Below are 13,505 nucleotides of genomic sequence, written 5' to 3'. Positions count from 1 at the left end.
GAAGACTGTTCGGAAACTTCAACTAGTCCAGCGAGCGGCAGCCAGATTGCTCACCGGAGCGACATACAGGGAGCATACCACCCCCCTGCTGTGCCAGCTCCACTGGCTGCCGATTCAGTTCCGAGCACAATTCAAGGTGTTGGTTTTGACCTACAAAACCCTGTACGGTTCCGGTCCAGTGTATCTGTCCGAACGTATCTCCCTCTACGTCCCACCCCGGAGTCTGAGATCATCTGGGGAGGCCCTGCTCATGACCCCACCACTGTCACAAGTGAGACTGGTGGGGATGAGGAGCAGGGTTTTCTCAGTGGTAGCCCCCCACCTGTGGAACTCACTCCCCGGGGAAATCAGGGCATCATCATCCCTCCTCGCCTTCAGGAGGAGGGTGAAGACTTGGTTATGGGACCAGGCCTTTGGGCACTCTGGCAATTAAATCAGATAATCAGGCGAGTAAGACCAGCAGGATTGATGTAGCGGAACGTAAAACTAGATCTATGTGTTAACGAACGCTGACCATGTAAGAGGAGAAATTGGGTTTGTATTTGTTTGTTTATTGATTTTATTGATTTTATGGTTATAATGCATGAATTGTTGTTAACTGTGAATTGATGTAATTTTGTGTATGATTGTTTTATGATGCAGGCATCAAATTGTGCCTTTGCTTTTGTAAGCCGCCCTGAGTCCCCTTCGAGGTGAGAAGGGCGGGGTAAAAGAACTCCAAATAAATAAATAAATAAATTGTAGGCGAAAAACATCTGGGGACCCCAGGTTGAGAACCATATAAGAAGTAGTCTGAAGTCCTTAGAACAATGATTCTCAGACCTTGGCCCGCTAGATATTTCAATTCAATCTCCCAAAATTCTTAACCTTTGGCCATGTTGTCTTGGTCTTCTGGAAACCGAGATCCAAAACATTGAGAAGACTAAAGGTTGAGAACCCTCATCTTAAACAGTAACCATTGAACATCTTTTTTGTGTATGTCAGGAGCAACTTGAGAAACTGCTAGTCACTTCTGGTGTAAGTGAATTGGCCATCTGCAAGGAAGTTGCCCAGGGGACGCTTGTCTCATGCCCCTGCATGGGAAACTTGAGCTCGACAGACAGGAGCTTACCCTGCTCCCTGAATTCAAACCTCCAACCTTTCGGTCAACCAGGTTTAACCCATTGCACCACCAGGAACATCGCTGGGAGATCACTAGCTACAACTACTTAACCCAGTTAGGAAATTAATTTAGCTTTTAGATAATATGGCAATTTATAAAACCTATAAGCTATTATTCAAAAGACATTTTCCAGCAATCAGATGCTCTTTTGGTATATACAGTCATTAGAAGCAGCAGCAACATGTATTATCCTAGGAAATTTCTTGGGGTCATTTGTACAAAGAGCACATTTTACAATGTTACAATCTGGCTTTGTGCCATAAAGCTCTCAAAGCTATAAAGCCAGAGAGAACATAAAGCACTGGAACATAATGCCTTTCATTTGGAAAAATGGTCCTTGGGAAACATTGTGGTATTTTTATTATTGTTATTGAACATGGTCAAGTGATTGCTGGGCATATATGCTATGTAACACACAGCTGTGAGGCAAACTATCAAGTATTTTGCTCAAAGAACCCTTCCATAATAGGGATAATGTATTTTCCTAATAAATTTCTGATTAGACTCAATGCTTCAGAATAGGATCAACCATCTTTTTGTGATTTTTGTACAAGTAGTTATCCCTTTTAAAAATATAAAGTAAAATACATCTTTTCTTGTTAGAAATATTAGAAGCAACTGCCCCTTTGTACTGAAAGCACATATCCATTAAATGGGATGTGCAGCTCAATTCTATGTTTATTTGCATATAAATCACAATGAGTTCAATATTTCCAAGTACATGTGAATTTAAGATAATTCTTTACAGCCAAAGGACCATCTTAAATGATATAGTTCACACAAAGATACTCCCAAACCACATATATTACAGTAAGTATTACATGTGGTAGATGCAATTTTAAAGACCCACAGACCATTGGTTTATACTTATGCGGCCACTAACTCAGTCAAAGAATTATAGTTTGCAAATGGATTGGCAAACTGCCAAAGAGCCTTGAAAAATAAACATGACACACGTGTACCAGTGAGTTTTGGTGGATGCCATATGGCAACTATCATGTTTCACACAATCCTAGAATATCATAATAAATGAAACTCCCAGCATGTAAACAATTAAAATTGAAATCATGGCTTCTTGTAGAGGGGTACAGTGACCTGCAGATGTAGTCATTTCCTCTCCATTAACTTTTCCAGATTTTGTTGTGTTAAATCTGGAATCAAAAAGGATTTAATTGGCATGATTATCACTTGAAGTACACCAAATGCTCAACACTGTGAAGGTGCAAAATTGTTTTATTGTGGCATTTAAGTGTAAAACACTGCAGACCATGTGTTGTGGCCTTTTGGAAGTCACATCTACCATATGGCGCATACATTGAAATAAGTATGTTTTGAAGCATTCTTGGAAAGCTGTTACATTTAAACTGTCCCATCTTGTGCGTATATGTGGAAATAAACTCTACTTCCACATATATGCACAATATGGGACAGTTGTGCATATATGTGGAAAAGGAGGTTGAGCTCCCTCTATCAGCTCCAGCTCCCCATGTGGAGACATGAGAGAAGCCTCCCACAAGGATGGTTAGTGGGGACGAGAGAGAGGGCCTTCTCGGTGCCCCCCCCCCCCCGTTCTGGAACTCTCCCTAGATTAATTAACACCTACCCTTTCCGTAAAGAACTACAAACTTGTCCACTTTCCGTAAAGAACTACAAACTTGGATGTTCCGATGTGCTTTTGATTAACCCAGTTCATTAGATGATACAAAAATAAAGTAGTAGTAGTAGTAGTAGCAGCAGCAGCAGCAGCAGCAGCAGTAGTAGTAGTTATGGCTCAACGCTGTGGAATCCTGGGAATTGTAGTTTGGGGTGGCACCAGCCTCTTTGGCAGAGAAAGATGAAAAAATGTAAAATCTATAGCATTGAGCCATGGTGATTGGAATGCCATCAGACTGCATCAATTCTAAGTGTAGTTGCATCCCTAGCCTTTTTTCCCCTATGAAATATCATGGGGTTTTCTATTGTGCATTATTTATTTATTTACTTACTTCACGTGTATACCACTTTTCTTACCCTCAAAGTGGGGGGACGGGGACTCAAAGTGGTTTCCAACATGTTTATGGCAAAATTTAATGCCTCGCATATGTATGAAACATAACATAAAACAACAATAAAATACAACTATCCATTAGATCATAAAAATGTCACAACATTTAAACATTTAGTACATTTTATTGTTTAGCCCATTGGCCACATCAAAACACTTGACAAAGAACTCCCTGTCAGCTGTGGCCAACCCCCAGCTCGTTCAAAGTCAAGCCAGTCACTTCAAGGATACCATCCATCCACCTTGCCCTTTGTCTGCCCCTCTTCCTTGTTCCTTCCATTTCCCCCAACATCATTGTCTTCTCCAAGCACAACTCACAGTACTATCAAAGTTAAAATAAATCAGCTGTTAACAATGGATCAAGATCCCGATCCCGATCCAATATCTGCATCATCTCTACAGTTTACCCCAAGCTACTCCAAACTGGCACTTTTTGAGTTGCTTTATATAGAAAAAGGGCAGTTTTTTGTGTGTTATTTTAGCATTCTGACCGGTCAATAAAGATGTAGTTTTAATATAAGGATCCCAGTGTGTCTTTTGTATAATGTATGCTCATTGGAGAGAAGACTATTAGAGGCAAAGATGAAGTACTTTGGACACATCATGAGAAGAGAGGAAAGCTTAGATAAGACAACGGTGCTGGGCAAAAAGGAAGAAGGGTCGACCAAGGGCAAGATGGGTGGATGGCATCCTTGAAGTGACTGGCTTGTCCCTGAAGGAGCTGGGGGTGGTGACGGCCAACAGGGAGCTCTGGCATGGGCTGGTCCATGAGGACACAAAGAGTCGGAAGCGACTGAACAAATGAACAACAACAATATGGTCCAAAGTATTGATTTCTCTCCAAGTAGTACATGTGTGATACTGACGCTCCACAAATACAAAATAGTTCATTGTACGGAACTTGGTTAAATCTGTCATGTTGGACCATTGTATTCAGCTGTTCAAATCTAGTTCTGGTAAATACCCTCCTGAAGTGTTCAGGCATTTCTGTCTTTAGATATTAGACTATGTATGGTCGAAGGCTTTCATGGCCAGAATCACTGGGTTGTTGTAGGTTTTTTTTCGGGCTATATGGCCATGGTCTAGAGGCATTCTCTCATGATGTTTTGCCTGCATCTATGGCAAGCATCCTCAGAGGTAGTGAGGTCTGTTGGAACTAGGAAAAAGGGTTTATATATCTGTGGAATGACCAGGGTTGGACAAAGGACTCTTGTCTGCTGGAGCTAGGTGTGAATGCTTCAACTGACCACTTTGAAAAACAAGCCCTGAAAACAGCAACAAAAAGCCCACTATATGGTTCAGATATGTGAATGACACTTTCACCATTTGGAGCCATGGAGAAGAAGAACTAAACAGGTTCCTGGACCATCTTAACAGCATCCACCCAAACATCCAGTTCACCATGGAAAAAGGAAAATGAAGGAAGACTGCCTTTTCTAGATGTCAGGCCATTATAGGTGGTCAGTTGAATCAAGGTGGTCAGTTGAAACATCCACACCTAGCTCCAGCAGACAAGAGTCCTTTGTCCCACCCCGGTCATTCCACAGATATATAAACCCTTTTTCCTAGTTCCAACAGACCTCACTACCTCTGAGGATACTTGCCATTGATGCAGGCGAAACGTCGGGAGAGAATGCCTCTAGACCATGACCATATAGCCCGAAAAAACCTACAACAACCCAGATAATTGGACTGTTTGAAAAGCATGTTTAAAACAAACTGCATTGCACTATTTTATGTAGGTTTAACTACCATTTATTTGGCATGTGGAACAGTTGAATGATGTAGATTTTAAACCTCTGTGAAACCTAACTGTCCCTGCGGCTCTAACATTATTATTTATACTTTCTGGGACAGAACTCCCCCTCAAGTCAGTGAGATTTCAAGTCTCTAAACAGGTGAAGTCCCCTACTTTCTTTGATCCTAAATGGTTCGTGTAATTAATCCTCAGTCTGAACTTTTGCAAAATGCTTCTGCCACTGCAGGTCTTTGGATGAGGGTTCCTGTATCCCAGATAGCAGGAAATAGTTGAGAAGAAGAGAATCAGTGAGCTTTAAGGAGGGGAAGATGCCTTTTGCTTCTGCCAGCGCCTAGTGGCAATATCGAGCCTCTCTAGGAAGGAAGAGACTTCCCTGCCTTTTGGCTTCAGAGCTGCTGCTGCAGTGTGTGTGTGTTTCTCTCTATGCAGCATTGTGTGATTTAATACTCCTGCAAAAAAAGGGAACAGGGAAGCGTGCAGGGGAAGCAGGAAAGCTCTCTGGTAAGGAATCCTTTTTAAGAATATAGAAGTGGTGATGGGGAGGAAAGCAGGAGGAATGCTCAGCCCCCCTCGGAGTCTGTTCTGCTGCATGCTTTTTATGTAAGACTTGGATGATGATGATTATTTGATGGTCCGACTGGCAGGAGAGAGACACCTCCCCTTTCCTTAGCCTCAGAGTGCTGTTTTGTGCAGTTGATTTACATAAACTTGCATGCAGGAAGCAATTAAGGCTGTGTTTTGTTTTGTTTTGTTTTTTATTGGCATGGGAATAGGCAACTTGTTCTTTTCTACTTTCAAGATTTCAACCACAGTAAATTCCCAAATGATACATTGCCCTAATGGAGCTGGCAAAAGGTACATATCCTGCAGCACTACAAGGCTTAGGCTTCTTTGAAAGCATGTTATTAAGGTGGTGGTGATGGTGATGAGATATATATATATAAAATCTGGAAAGGTAAAGGAGAACCCAAAGCAACCCAACTCATCCCTTTACTATAATAGCATTTTTAAAAGGTTCATCTAAGGTTTTTAAATAGAAGAATCTGCTTGTTATACAATGTGGTTTTGGAGAGATGAAGGGAAAAACTAAAGGTATAGAGTAGGAGATGTGGGTGTGTCTGGCTAGCTTTACAGTGAGAGGGAGAAATGGAAAGCATGTTATGTGTGCGGATACTGGAAGGGCTGGGAATGATAGGTAACATGTCTTTAAAAGACAACCTGTGGATTTTATTCTATAATAATTGTATATATTCAACTGAAGGGAAGAGGAAAATTCTCATAAGTGAAATCCATGAAGTGCAATAGGATTTACATTCAGGGAAGTACATATAGATAGAATAGCAAGCATTACATGCTTGGAGGACTGGAAATGATCGGGAAAATATCTTATTTTATTCTGAAATGGTAACTGGGAGGGAGAGGAAAATCTTCCACAGTGAGACCCATTGAGTGCAATAGGATTTACACCCATGTAGGTGTGTATAGATGGTATGACAAGCATTACATACTGGAAGGGTTGAGAATGATAGGTAAAATGTGGATTGTGTTATGTAAAAGGTAAAATATACTGAGCTGGAAGGAAGAGAAGATTCCACATAAGTGAGATCCATTCAGTGCTGTAGGACTTACATCCAGGTAGGCGTGTTCAGATAGCATTGCAAGCATTACATACTGGAAATAATAGTTAAAATGTCCTGCCAAAAGGTCTTCTTGTGGATTTTATTCTGTACTTGTGAATATACTCAACTGGAAGGAAGAGGGAAACCTTCCTAAGTGAGACCCATTGAGTGAGATAGGATTTATTTCAGGTAAAAATGTATGGCATTGTAAGCTAAACCCATTTGAAGCCAGTTGCATTCACTGCAGAATAAACATAGCTAGGATTGGCTTTAAAATGTGTGTGTGTTTAGACAGACACACACACATATATATACACACATTTCAAGGCCAGTCCTATCCATGTTTATTCTGCAGTGAATGCAATTGGCTTTGAATGTGTTTAGCTTGTAATGCCATACATTTTTATCTGCAATATGTCCATTTCCCTCAATGGGTCTTACTTAAGAGGCGTTTCTTCTTCCTTCTAGATATATATAAATAGATAGAGAGATGGAGATATATAACTAGATTCAGGGCCCTTCCGCACAGCCATATAACCCAGAATATCAAGGCAGATAATCCACAATATCAGTGGCGCAGTGGGTTTAAACCCCTGTGCCAGCAGGACTGAAGACCGACAGGTTGCGGGTTTCAATCCAGGGAGAGCGTGGATGAGCTCCCTCTATCAGCTCCAGCTCACCATTGTAGGGACATGAGAGAAGCCTCCCCCAAGGATGGTAAAACATCAAAACATTTGGGCGTCCCCTGGAAAACATCCTTGCCTACGGCCAATTCTCTCACACCAGAAGCGACTTGCAGTTTTTCAAGTTGCTGCTGACACGACAAAAAAAATCTGGTTGGAACTGGGGCTCCATCTACCCAGCTGAATAAAATCCCACATTTTCTGCTTTGAGCTGGGATATATGGCGATGTGGACTCAGATATTCCATTTCAAAGCAGATATTGTAGGATTTTCTGCCTTGATATCCTGGCTTAAATGACTGTGTGGAAGGGCCCAGGGTTATCTGAGTCCACACTGTCATATAACTGAGGCCACACTGCCAGTTCAGTTGTGGATTTTATACAGCTGTGTGGAAGGGGCCTCTGTTGAATATTACTTTTGCATAAACCTGCATAGACTGAGACTGTTTGGCAGGAGCAGGTGACGGGGGCTTGTTGGCAGGGATTGAAGATAGCTGGAGTTTGAAGAGGAGCGGCTGATTTATATCTGTGATGGTTTGCATGTACTGAAGCAGATTGATTTTTCCAAGCCACATCCTAAAGCAGCCCTGTAGCAACCTATTTGTAGCCTCCCCTTCTTGGGGGAAAGCGCTGTACAGTAAAGCAATGCCATGAGGTAAAACTTAGACTGGATCTACACTGCCATAGGGGAGTACATTGTGTAGCAGGCATGGTGAAACTTGGACCCTCCAGGTGTTTTGGACTTCAACTCCCACCATTCCCAACAGCCCCAGGTCTCCCCCCCCCCCAGCCACTTAAATTGAAATGTGTCCTGAGGCTGTTAGGAATGGTGGGAGTTGAAATCTAAAAGATCTGGAGGGCCCAAATTTGACCGTACCCTGCTGTATAGGATCATTGTAGAGACCATATAATGCAGATATACATCCCATATAGCCCAGAATATCAAGGGAGATGATCCACAGTGGGTTAAACCCCTGTGCCGGCAGGAATGAAGACTGCCAGGTCGCAGGTTCAAATCCGGGGAGAGCACGGATGAGCTCCCTCTGTCAGCTCCAGCTCCTCATGCGGGGACATCAGAGAAGCCTCCCACAAGGATGTTAAAACATCACAACATCCGGGCCTCCCCTGGGCAACTTCCTTCCAGACGGCAAATTCTTTCACACCAGAAGCGACTGCAGATTCTTAAGTCGCTCCTGACACGACCAAAATCCACAATATCTGCTTGGAACTGGTTTATCTGAGGCCCCTTCCACAGAGCTGTATATAACCCCACATTATCAGCTTTGAACTGGGTTATATGGGAGTGTGGACTCAGCTAACCCAGTTCAAAGTATATATTGTGGGATTTTCTGCCTTGATATTCTTGGATATAGGGCTGTGTGGAAGGGCCCTGGGTTATATGGTAGTGTGGAAGGACTTTGAGTCCACACAACCCTATAGTCCACTTTAGTGTGGATTTTATGCAGCTGTGTGGAGCAAGGGGCCTGAGCTGTATTTTATGTGTAGAACAGGCATCCTCAAGCTGTTTGAGCCTTCAACTCCCAGAATTCCTGACAATTGAACAAGCTCATTAGGGCTTCTGGGAGTTGGAGGCCCAAACAGCTGGAGGGCCACAGTTTGAGGATGCCTGGTGTAGAATAAAGCTCCCCCAAACTGCATTGTTTGCCTGTGTGGATCCAGCCTCAGAAGCCGGGTCTGCAGCTGTGGCAGAATGCTGCGAGGCCAATGGGAATGCAGACAATGGGATCCAGGGGAACGTGAGGGGAATATGGAGTGGAGGGAAAGGGAGGCTGCTTTGAGGAGCAGTGAGGTTCAGTGGGGACTGACTGGGGGCCCTTCCACACAGCTGAATAAAAACCCACATTATCTGCTTTGAACTGGGTTATATTGCAGTGTGGACTCAGATAACCCAGTTCACAGCAGATATTGTGGAATGTTCTCCCTTGATATGGCTGTGTGGAAGGGCCCTGAGTTATGGGACTGTATGTGAGGAAGGGCCTTGGGAGCAACTTCGCCTCGAAAGGGTGGGCCCTTTGATCCGAAATGGGCTCATTGTGACCCAGTGACGGTTCATTTTTGCTTATTTTGTTTTGTACAGTAGCTATGTGTTTGGAGTGTGTGTGCCTACTGACTCTTTGAATCTCACTATTCTTGAAAGGATGGGGCGAGAGAGAGTTTCAAATGGGGGAAAGACGTTGCCTTGGGGGCGGGGCCAAAGCGCGCGCGAGGGAATCAATGAGGGGCGGAGCCTTTTTGCCAGATAAGAACGTGACGCGCTCGTTTAAGCCCCGCCCCCTGCTAGGAGCCAGAGGGGCGAGAGAATGCGCCGAGGGAAAGGGGAGGAGCCTGTGAGGACCTTTTTTTGCTTGATTTGAACGTGACGCGCCCTTCTTAGGCCCCGCCTCTTGATAGGCCCCGCCCCCTCCCTTGAGAAAGAAATACTGGTGCGGCTGAGGCGAGCCAGCCAGAGCGGCGGAGGCAGCAAGAGGGAAACACAAAGGGGGAGGAGCCTGTGGGGCCCTTCCTGCCGGATTAGAACATGACGTGCCTCACTTAGGCCCCGCCCCCTTCCCAGAAAGAAGTGTTGAGGTCCCCAGCTGTTTTTGGCCTTCAACTCCCAGAAATCCTAACAGCTGGTAAACTGGCTGGGATTTCTGGGAGTTGTAGGCCAAAAACATCTGGGGACCCCAGGTTGAGAACCACTGTGCTGGAGGGAAACACAAAGGGGAGAAGCCTTTGAGGCCCTTGCCACATTAGAACGTGATGCGCCTCAGGCCCCGCCCCTTGCTAGGCCCCGCCCCCTCTCTAAGTGCTGGAGGGAAACACAAAGGGGGAGGAGCCTGTGAGGCCCTGCTAGATTAGAACGTGATGCGCCTCGCTTAGGCCCCGCCCCCTCCCCGAAGGAGGTGCTAGAGGGAAACACAGAGGGGGAGGAGGCATGTGCGGCCCTTCCTGCCAGATTAGAACGTGACGCGCCTCACTTAGGCCCCGCCCCTTGCTAGGCCCCGCCCCTCCCCGAGAAGGAGGCGCTGGTGCTGCTGAGGCGAGCCAGCCAGAGCGGCGGAGGCAGCAAGAGGGAAACACAAAGGCGCGGGAGCTGTGGAGGGGTGAGCCGGGCTTTGCGCCCTTTTTCTCTTTGGGGAGGCTGTTATGAAGCGGTTTAGGGCATTGAAACAACTGGTGTCCATTTGTGTTGTGTGTTTGTGTGTGTTGTTTCAATGCACCACGTATCCCTTTGGCTCTAATTCGGGATATGCCTTGCAGGGCTTGCTAGAATTCCCCCGGTTTTCTCCCCTCCCCACTTTTTGGGAGAGGGAAGGCATTTTGTTTGGGTTTTTTTTGGAGGGAATAGGTGGGAATATCGTTGCTATGGCGACCGAGCTCAGCGCCAATCGGCTGCCCGAAATAGTTTTCATTGCCCCCTTCCCCAGCTGCTATTACATCTTTGAGGTGTTGCATTTCTGCATGTGGAAAGCTGGAATTAATGGAGAATTGCATTCCCGTCATACATTATTGTTAAGGCGAAATAATAGATATCCTTGTTCCAACTTTAGAGTCACCTTTACCTAGATTTGGTGTGTAACAACACCTGGGTGGATCTGCCCAGCTCCCAAGTGTGTTGTCTGTTCTTCCTCTCGACCCCATTAAATCTCATAGGGTTTCTTTAGGCAAAGAGTGTTCAGAAGGTGGTTTTGCCCGTTTCTTCCTCTGAAATACATCCTAGAGCAGGCATGGGCAAACTTGGGCTCTCCAGATGTTTTGGACTTCAACTCCCATCATTCCTAACAGCCTCAGGCCCTTTCCTTTCCCCCCTCAGCCGCTTAAGTGGCTGAGGGGGGAAAGGAAGGGGCCTGAGGCCGTTAGGAATGATGGGGGTTGAAGTCCAAAACACCTGGAGGGCCCAAGTTTGCCAATACCTGACCTACAGCATCTAGTAAGTAAGTAAGGGGCCTTCCACATAGCCCTATAACTCAGAATATCAAGATAAAAAACCCCACAATATCTGCTTTGACCTGGGTTATCTGGGTCCACACTGCCCTATATTCCAGTTCAAAGTAGATAATGTGGATTATTTATTCAGCTGTGTGGAAGGGGCCTCAATAAATCCTTTACTTCTATCCCACCCTATCTCCCCATGGGGACTCAGGACGGTTCGCAACATAAAAGGCAACTATACAATGCCATAAAATACAACAATAGACTAAAACGATTCAAAATAAACATAGCAGAGGATTCGTCAATAAAGCAAATCACATGAACACATCTAGTGTTCAGTTGTGTTTCATCCAGTCACCCACCAGGACTGGCCCTCATTATTTTCCAAGATGACATAATATAGTAATAACAACAGCAACAACAACAATAATAAAACAATTCAAAATAAACAACAGAGCATTCATCAATAAAGCAAATCACATGAATACATCTAGCGTTCAGTTGTGTTCTCTCATCCAGTCACCAACCAGGACTGGTCTTCATTATTTTCCAAGATGAGATAATATAATAATAGTAATAATAATATTAATAATAATAATAATACTATTCAAAATTAACATAGCAGAGCATTCGTCAATAAAGCAAATCACATGAACACATCTAGTGTTCAGTTGTGGTCTCTCATCCAATCACGACCAGGACTGGCCCTCAGTATCTTCCAAGATGAGATATTATAATAAAACTTTATTTATAAACTGCTGTATCTCCCTGAGGGGACTTGGGAGATGGGATCTGGTGCCTTTATGCTCAGTTTGCATATCTGCCTTCAGGTTTCCTGTTGACTTATGACAACTCCATGAATCTCTGTGTGTTTCCTTTAGCAAGGAAGTACACTCAGGGTGGATTTGCCAGTTCCTTCCCCTAAGAGATAGCCTACAGCACCTGGTATTAATTGGTGGTTTCCCATCCAAGTATAAACCAGATCTGTCACTATTTAACTTCCAAGATGAGACAGAGTCTAAATGTGCATGTGTGTACATTCAGGCTTTCTGTTGACATATGGCATCCTCATGGAGTTTATTGTTTTCTTTTGTAAAAGGTGGTTTTGCCAGTTCCTTCCCCTGAAAGATAGCCTACAGCACCTGGCATTTGTTGGCAATCTCCCATCCCAAGTACCAGCCAGGGCTGACGCTGCTTGACTATCAAGATTGGATGGGATCTGGTGCCTTTAGGGTATTTAGCTTAAAGTTTCCAGTTGATTTATGGCAACCCCATAAACTTCATTGCATTTTCTTTGTTAAGGAATTACTAGGAGATAGTTGTGGCAGTTGCTTCCTCTGAAGAATACCTACAGCACCTGATATTCTTTGGCAGTCTCCCATCCCAAGTACTAAGCAGGCTGACACTGCCTGACTACAAAGATCGTATGGAATTCTAAACTAATTGGACAATCACTCATCATCTCAGTGGGTAGGGGGAATCATCCATATGTGTGATCACGCATCAGGTTTTGCAGAATGGGTGCTGGTATTTCAAGTTTGGGCAGTTAGTTTGTTCAACACGGCACTGTTTTAATGTGCTCATTGCATTTGGAGTCACCTTCCTGCATCCTTTCAAAATTATATCCCAAATGATGACCACCAATTGGTTTGGAACTACTACAAACAGGTTAATGTCTTAGCCTCTGGCTAATTGGCACTGCATCCCTTCCCTTTGTGTGTGGTCCCTTCACACTGATACTGGGCCAATATTCAGTTTGTTCATCTGTTTCCTCTGTGTTTCCCATTGTGTGGCTTCCGTCACATTCAGGACATCTGTTGTTGTGTAGGGTTTTGTATGTTTTATATTGGCTCATGTCTGGTGTTGGTCATTTGTGTGCATGAACTGGACTACACCTTTGAACTGACAGAGATTACATTTCTATAAGACTATTGTGTTCTGGAGTCATGTGTGTGCTTGTATGTCAGTGGCAATATTGTATTCCTGCATTGTGGAAATCACCATCTTATTTTGTCCTGCCCATTTACACTTCATGCATAAATCTTCATGAATTCTTTGCACTCATGTAGTCAAATGAGTATAATAGGGAAGCTGAAATTTCTTGCATCTGGGTGGAGGGAATTAGGTTGCAAGTGGTTTCTAATTGCCATGGAACAGCTCAAGGCATAAGTATAGAAAGCAAGTCCTGCTTTATCTAGTGAAGCACGAACATGAATAGTATTACAAGCTTATTCAGCATCATATCCAGCAACTTGAAATTTGGAGCTTTGAAACTTGAGGGAAACATATTGCTTTTCTTGAAA

General features: G+C 44.0%; 1 protein-coding gene across 4 annotated transcripts in view; it reads left to right on the top strand.

Moving 5' to 3' along the window:
* Positions 1-5,331: 5,331 nt before the first annotated feature.
* ADD3 (adducin 3) overlaps positions 5,332-13,505 on the top strand; it is a 131,687-nt gene continuing 123,513 nt past the window's right edge. For 2 of the 4 annotated variants that reach the window (XM_060768382.2, XM_060768380.2), the window contains exon 1: positions 10,263-10,373. The gene's annotated coding sequence lies outside the window, so the exon portion shown is untranslated. Of the gene's footprint in view, positions 5,467-10,262; positions 10,374-13,505 lie in introns of those variants that run through there. The other 2 variants (XM_060768381.2, XM_060768383.2) reach the window with 2 other exon arrangements.

The sequence above is a fragment of the Anolis sagrei genome, chromosome 3, assembly GCF_037176765.1.
Source record: "Anolis sagrei isolate rAnoSag1 chromosome 3, rAnoSag1.mat, whole genome shotgun sequence".
Taxonomy (NCBI): domain Eukaryota; kingdom Metazoa; phylum Chordata; class Lepidosauria; order Squamata; family Dactyloidae; genus Anolis; species Anolis sagrei.
Note: the sequence above shows the minus strand (reverse complement) of the source record. Positions and strands in the feature narration are given on the sequence as shown.